At 36.3% G+C, this 8,449-nt stretch overlaps 1 non-coding gene across 1 annotated transcript; it reads left to right on the top strand.

Moving 5' to 3' along the window:
* The first annotated feature begins 771 nt into the window (after positions 1 to 771).
* LOC121147601 lies at positions 772 to 881 on the top strand. The gene has a single exon (XR_005882420.1). It is a non-coding gene; the product is annotated as a U6 spliceosomal RNA (small nuclear RNA).
* Positions 882 to 8,449: the final 7,568 nt, after the last annotated feature.

Here is an 8,449-nt window from a genome sequence, read left to right as displayed (position 1 = left end):
CTGCAACCTTTCTAGCTTCTGACCTTTCCTAATGAAAAAGCATGTTCCTATGCATTCACTCGTGGTGTTCAAACCCTGGAAAGAGAATATATGCTGCCCCAAATCAGAAAAGAACAATTGAGACACTGAAAGGTTTGTTAAGACATGCAAAATATTCCTAGAGTAGACCTTTAATCCAATAGAAATTTTCATGGGAAATCAAATTGATATCATAAATGCAAAATTCTAATGAAATTAGAAGACACTAAGTCTGGATGAGTGTCACAAATCTCATATGTGCCAATGACCAGCCAGGTCCCCTGGACGGATTCCGTGAGCTATGTTCACATTAAAGTGACAGTGAACTCGTTTGCTCCGACTGCTCCCTGCACAATGACTGTGAAGACATTTATTTTTAACGTTCCTTTTTTGGTTTCACCTGTTTCAATTTGAAGCATGCTCTTATGATGTTATTTATGTGATTCCGAAAGGGTATACCAAAACCAAATTACATGAATATACTAAAATGATAAACATAAATAGGTGCTAATAAGAGGAACTTCATCAAAACAAAAAGCAAACACATAACTGTTTAAGTGTTGAGTAAATAGTTAATAATATGTATAAGTATATACCATATGTCAAGCATTCTTCTAAAGGCTTTAGAAAAATTAACCTTTAAAACAACCCAAGAGGTCTTCCTCATTTGTTTCTTTTTTTGTCTCATAATTTATTTATTTTATGATACATTTCCATAGGCTCAATTCTTTCTTGTTTAAAAAATGTCTTTTCATGCTCCCTTCGGCAGCACATATACTAAAAAAGTTGGAACGATACAGAGAAGATTAGCATGGCACCTGTGCAAGGATGACACACTAATTTGTGAAGCGTTCCATATTTTTTGTTCTCAAAAAAAATGTCTTTTCCAGATGAAAATCTAAAATACAGAGAATTTAGGAAACATGCTAGAGTCATACAGGCAACAGATCAGAACTGAAGTTTCCTCAGAGAGATCCATCTCAATCTCAATCTGAGAGATTCCTCAGAGTGTTGATGCTTTTCATCTATACCATGTAATCATTTTGGACAACTGGTTCAGTTTATCTAAAGGAATGCCTGGTACTCTACCTTTCCAGTAACTTTCCAAGCAATGCTGGTACTCCTTTTTGAGGGCTACACTGTGGAAATCACTACAATGAAGTAACTGGCAAATATCCTGTCCAAAGAGAATTTCTGTGGGTAATCAAGCCATGTAAGGGATATGTGTCAGACGCTTTTATCAGATGCATATATCAAAGACATTTAAGAAAGCATCATCTAGTCTGAGTTACGATGTTACAAAGAATCTAAGAAGTATGCGATTCATTGAGATATACACACAGGTTTTCAGTTGATCTGCACTGGTCTTACACTGTCCTGGGATGATTTCCTTTTTCCAGAAATTATTACTGCCTTCAAGACAAATGCTTAATGGCAACATACTTCTTGTTGTTTTTTCACCTAATTCTCTTGCTGCATCATAATTGTCATCTAATATATTTGAGCCAATTTTCATTCTCTTAAGTCTGTCTCAATAGCATAGTTAGGATGGCTCTTTCGTAGAAGTTATCAAATGAGAAATAATCCTCATGAGTCACTGGGACCCCAGAGTGTTCAGTCTGGTGTAGAATCACTGAGTAGTTCATCTTTTCACCTTAGAACAGATGGAAGCAGCTAGAGTAAATGATAGACAGAAGGGGGGAACAGACTTCATTACACCTTCTCAGCTAATATTGACCTGGGAAAAATACAATGATTTCATAGTTTGTCCTAATAGCTGACACAGACTCCTTAATTAGAGATAATGTCAAAAAGGTGGCTATTCCAGAAAATACCTGCTCACCTACCATCTGCTCTTGATAAAGGTTTGGCAATTAAGGAAGGCAAAGAATAAGTTCTAATTACTTTCCTATCCTTGTATCTTGCTCCCATGATACCTGAATTGAAGCCCGCATGTGAATCACATCTTCTGTTTCACTCCAACTCCTTCTGCTTGAATATGCAGAAATTATCATAATTCTAGAGTTTTCCTCTGGGAAGGATCTTGTGGTTAAAAACATAATCTCACACCTCTCCACTTTTCTGTGGTCATTCATCCTACTTGAGCTGAATTGCTCAAGAGTGTGATATTGATAACGGTTATAAATTTAGTTAGCCAGGAATAACATTTGCCCACTTTTCTGATCCTCCTCTTGTCTAAATTGGAAGATGTAGTGAAAGTGACAGCTTTTCTTTTAAAGCTGTGCATATTGGTATAGTCAGATACATTGATATCACCTCTTATTTGAGAATTCACAGAAACAAATGTTAGAATCTATTTTCAGTGGGAAAATTGGGCATCCTGGGCCACCAAGTGAGAATCAAAAGGGAAGCATTATTTTGGATTGAATTTATGGTGGCTGAGTTGCTGGTTTTATAAGAACAAGAGCTTGCTTGTCCTCCTACTACATGATAAATAAATGACACTCATGAGAAGAGATTCACCTCACTGCACTGATCTGGAAAAGTACAAAGTAGTTGTTCCTTGAGTCGGTGATAAATCTCCACAAGTGGTGTCTGGAATCTACAGACAGTCCCCCAAATATCCGAGTTTATCAAAACTTATTTATATCCAGCATCTGTTCATTTTGTTCAGTGATTATTTTAGTAAAAGGCGGGGAACCAGATTTGGGTAATTTTCCACAATTTCACACAATCAAAAAGATGCAAGAAAATATAGACAATTATTCTTCATGAAGCACCTATTGTATCAAAACCATAGGCTGTCCTTGCTTGAGATAATTGTAAATCTTCCAACCTCTAAAAGTGGTTTGTTTTTGAAACTGGTAGACTACAACACAAATAATTTAATGTAAACAACTCAACACCTGGATTATCAGCATGTTTGCATTTATAATCAAGGAGCGTTCAAGCAATATTTCAGAATAAAAACTTGCAACCATTGAATTTTAGAATTAGGATTTTAGGATTATCTAATTCTATCAGTTTTCTGGCTTGGATATATGATGTATGCTTGGGTTAAAATGTGTGTACTTCAGCCCCATTTTGGGGATTCCTCATAATTTCCAAAAAGGACATGGAATGTATGTTTTGAACTTTTTCACAAATCATCCACATAGACAGCAGAGACCATCCACCATCAGGATGGTGGATTTAGTAGGAGAACATGGGTACCTCATATGACATCTTAGCTGCTGTTCTAAACACCTGCTTCTAAAAACTATGTGTTTAACATTATACCATGTTTTAAATGTGTGCTTTGATTTTCATGTGATCCAAATTTCTAGGATTAAGAATTAAAAGACAAAAACTTGACTTAATGAATTATAGGGAAGAGTCAAAATCAGATTCACAGGTGGTACAGGTTTTAAAATTTACAAACAGTTTTAAAAGGACAAATAGCTTGTGTTCTGTCTGATATAAGGTAATCCTCATTCAAAATATATAAGAAGTAGCTATGTAAGTAAACAAGTATATTCATATATTCCAGTAGATGAACTATACAATGGAGACTAGCAAACCAAGAAATGAAGGTATGTTGTATTGCACATCTCTATTCCTGACTGAAAGAAGGACTCTCAACGAATCAGTTAAACATATCTTGAAATTATGATATCAGATTTTCAACATAAGCCTAGTTCTACAATTGCCATGACACTTAAATAGCAGGATGTTAAACTTGCAACTGTTACTAAAGAACTATGCTACTGTGATAATAAGGGGGGAAATGATGGAAAGGGAAAATAGGAAGGGGAGAAGGGGAGGGAAAGAGGGGAATCCCTATACCTACAAAAACGTGTCCTGTGAAATAATAATAACAATCAAACAAACAACCAGAAAAAAAGAAACCTGCACAGACTTGTCACTATTAGAGCTATGTTGTATTTTCTAGAGAAAACCTCAGCATCATGAGGAAGCGATATAGAGGGATAGAAACTGTAGAAAAGAATAAAATGGAATTCGTAGGGTTAATAAATATGTGATACAAAAGTTGAAGAATTTATTTTATGAGCTAATGTGATCTGGGTATACATGAGGAAGTATGTAATAAAATGGGCCTGACTTCAGTGGAACTTAAGAAAACTGAAATTTCTGAGCACAAATGTCAAAAAGTTCTTCAAGGAATATTAGCAAATCAAATCAAGGAAAACACAAATACATAATACATCACGATTAAACATAGTTTGTCTCAATGACGTGTGTTAAGTAATAAAATTTTTACCAGTTTAATTCACTGTTTTAAGAAGATTGCAAAATAACTTCAGAAAAATTACAGGAGGAATTTGATACAATTCAGTACCTCTTTTAAGAAGAGTTTTCAGCAAATGAGAAGCTAAAGGGAATTTTCTTAGTATAATTTGATGTGTTTATGAAAAACCTATAACCAACATTATATATAATATGTATTTATATTATTTATCAATATTCAACATTGTTTTCTGATATTAAATTATTTATTAATTGTTAAAAATATTAGTTAATTTTTTATGAATCCTGCCTTTACGATTTGGAGTAATACAGGATATCAATTCTGGCCTCTATGGAACAACCTAAGGCTGTTCCATATCCGTTTATGGAATCACAGTTCATACCAAGTAAAGTCAGGGGTTCTTCTCCAGAGATGTCCAGACCTTGACTTACTTTTCTCCATCCTTTGTTTTCCTCTCCAATTGCATTTTCAGCTTAACCACATATAGTGATAGTCACTAGCTTTTATCCTACAAGTTCCCAAGATTTCATTTATTTTACTGATTGGGAGTCCTTCATGTATCAGCACTGTGTTAGGTAATAGAATATTATTTACAAATGTCCTTAAAGAACATATAGACAGGTAGAGGGGGTAAGAATAATGAGCAGGAATTTATAGTAATGGTTGGCACATGCTACTTCAGAGATAAGAACAGAAGCATAAAGCTGGACAGCTTCCTTTTTTGAAATTTATTTTTATTGTTTTTCATGATACTCTTTTGTAGGTATAGGAATTCCCCTCCTCATTTCCAGGAGCATGTGAATATAAGCTGTCTCATTGGACTGCCAGCCAGTTGGGAAGTCCCAAATTACAAGCACATAACCTGTTGTAAATAGAGGAATTTCCCAGAGACTCTATGTATATATATATATATATTTTTTTTACTTATTAGCAAAAATCAGAGAACCTAATGGGAAGTATGTTTACTGATTTCCATTTCTTAATAAGGCAGTATGAATCCACCTCATCCCAGCCAGGATTCATGGTGGAGTGGAGTACATGGTCGTGATTTCACCCTGCATTTGTGTGGGACCACTGTGCCAGTTAACTACTCCTGATTTTCATTCTGTTCTATTCTGGAGCTACTTAACCTACCCATAATTCTGTTTATCCACTATTCCAAATCGTTGAGATAATGAACAGAAACTGATATCCTTGCCTGTTAGCACAGGAAAAGACATTTTGACAGAAGGAAAGGCAAATGCAGTTTTTAAGAGGATAGAGTGTGGTTTTCTTAGGGAACAGTACTTGCCTCAGAATGACTGCAATTTACATACCAGATGCAGGAAGAAAAGGGGGTGGGGGTAGGATGGAGCCATGGAGAGAAGCAGAGGCCAGGTCCTGAAAGGGGCTAGATCTCTCAGGAGAATTTACGCTTTGATTTCCCCTTGGCCTGTGCAGAACCGTCAAAGGGTTTTAAGAAGGGAGTTGTGTCATTGCATGATTCACCTTCATTTTATGAAATATTACTCTACAGACAATGTCAAAAGTGAACTTAAGGGGGCAAGCTAGGAGTCTTGGAAACCATTTAGGAAATTGTTACCATAGTAGACTGCTAAATGATGATGGCATAATTCAAGCTGCTGGTGCTGGGGTGGAGAGAAAAGGACTGATTCAAGAAATGGAATGAATAGCACTTAGTGGTTAATTGGACATGAGAAGTGACATAGGATAATTATATTTGAGCCCTTCCTCCCTCATCATTCATCAAAGGACATTTTTGTAACACTGTATGTTACCTCCTACATTTTATACTTCTTCATGAAAGCATGCCTTTCTCAATTACCTTGTTAAAAGCTGGAAAATGTGCATTCATCTGTAATTATTTTTATTGTCAGTTCCTGAAACAGAAAAAATAAAATGTGTCTTTGAACATAGTAGAATATCACTTTCCAGCACAGAACAGTGTAATGTTCAAGTACACATAAGATAAGCACAAGTTGTAATTTTCATTTACTGTGAGATAGCTTTATGTATTTATTTCAGTGGAAAATTTAAATAAAAGAATACAAAAAAAATTTCAATTTTGTTTAGCACTAAATTAACCATAATTCTTCACATATGTATCAATTATTGAGTGTAATATTAAAATTAAATTGTTAATATCTTACCTTACTTATTATTTTGTATCAAACAATTTAATCTTTTGATGAGTCCAAGATATTTTCATATCCTTCAGTCATTATTACAAATATCAATGATTAATTAAACCTCACTGCACTTTGTATTCAGTAATTACTTGATCCATTAAGCATACCAAAAGAAGAGGGAAATCAAGCCTCTTTAAAAAATTAATAGGCTAGTATAGAAAATAGTGAAGACTTGCAGGAGGATTTTGGACTTAGCTTTTGGGAACTTTATAAATGCAGACAGTGTTTGTGTGTTGAAAAGAGGAGGTGATTTTCATGTATGAGCTTAGAGAGAAGAGCAGGGATGGACCCAATGGAAGGAACAGGCCTGGTGAGTTCAAGACCAACAGGGAAGTGAGTGAGTAAGAAATAAGTAAGCAAGGAAAAGAAATATGGGAGACGTGTCCTGAGAAGTAATCAAGACTCCTGGGGCAGACATTTAGCATAGCAGTTGGGGTTTACTTGGCATGCCTCCATCTCATTTTGCAGTGCCTGGTTTGAAGAGTTGGCTCTTTTCCCAATTCCTGCTAATGTACACACACACACACACCACTACTACCTCCACCACCACCACCACTTTGGTGGAAAGCACGTGATGGCTCCAGTAGTGGAGCTCATCCTGCCTTATGTGGGAGATCTGGATTGAGTTCCTAACTACCAGCTTTGGCCTGCTCCAGCCCTGCTCTAGCAGACATTTGGGGAGTGAGCTAGCCGATAGGGGATCTCTTTGTCTGTCTCTCTGCCTTTGAAATAAAAATAAATGAATAAAAATTGAAAAAAAAAAAGACTCTTGACACTCCTCCCTTTGAGAAATGGGGTGTAGATCGCACCCCTTGCATCTAAGTCTGCTAATGGCTTTCTGAATATGTATATGGGTGAGATGACACTGTCCATTTTTTAAGTGGGGACCTTAAAAAAATGGCACCCTCCACTTTCTGTTCAGTGAGATATTTGTTGCTGCAACAACCAGGATCTAATATGGGCGCTAGTTCTAACACCGGCTGCTCCACTTCCCTTTTAACTCCCTGTTTGTGGACTGGGAAAGCAGTGGAGGATGGCCGAATGTCTTGGGATCCTACACCCACGTGGAAGACCTGGAAGAAGCTCTTGGGTCTTGGCTTCAGATCAGCTCAGCTCCAGCTGTTGTGGCCACTTAGGGAGTGAATCAGCAGATGGAAGATCTTTCTCTCTTGTCTTTCCTTCTCTCTATAAATCTGACTCCAATAAAAATAAATAAATCTTAAAAAAATAAGGCAGTTTCACTTAGCAAGGAATGTAGCCATTTGTTATGCGTAAAAAGAACACTAACTCTTCACAAACTCTTCTATAACATTGTGGTGAGAGTCTAAATTACTGACACTGTCAGCCATATAACTATTATGCACAACTTGCTGACCAGAGCTGCTGCTCTACTGATTAATTTTTTTAATGGAATCAGGAAATTCAAGGCATGAATGGAGATGGCCATTCCCAACTTAAATCTGAAATCATGGAAGAGACCACATCTCACATTATTATAAGAAGGGCAATTACTGTGCAATGTTAAGAATGACAGAGAACATTCATACACTTAATTGAGCACATTAAATACTATTTTATGATAAGCCATTGTTAATTTCCTACACTTTCTGATTTATAAACTAAACTTTATAATGAATAGGTATGTATAGAGGGGAAAAAGTAATATATATGGAGTTTAGTTCTATGTGAAGTTTCAGCTGTCCATTGGAGCTGCTTGAATATGTCCTCTCAGATGTGGGAGGACAAGTTTATCACTCAGGAATGCATATCATTTTATTCTGACTTCCCAGCTCTCAGATTCTAGCAGAAAGTGAAAGAGGGAACCTGGGAGGTGGCTTTGAGCTTCACGTCCCTCAGCAAGATTGGTGATGGATCTTTCAGGCCCTAAGGCTTCACAGTGGTATAATTATCAGTGACATTCATCTGCGGAGCCTTTACTTCTAGATTATATATCATGAACTATCATATATGCCGACATCTCCAAAACACGTTTCTTTCATTCATTTCTTCAGTCCTTTACTTATTTGCCAAT

The sequence above is a fragment of the Ochotona curzoniae genome, unplaced genomic scaffold (assembly GCF_017591425.1).
Source record: "Ochotona curzoniae isolate NIBS_2020 unplaced genomic scaffold, NIBS_Ocur_1.0 scaffold_4506, whole genome shotgun sequence".
Classification (NCBI taxonomy): Eukaryota; Metazoa; Chordata; class Mammalia; order Lagomorpha; family Ochotonidae; genus Ochotona; species Ochotona curzoniae.
This window is presented reverse-complemented; position numbering and strand designations above follow the sequence as displayed.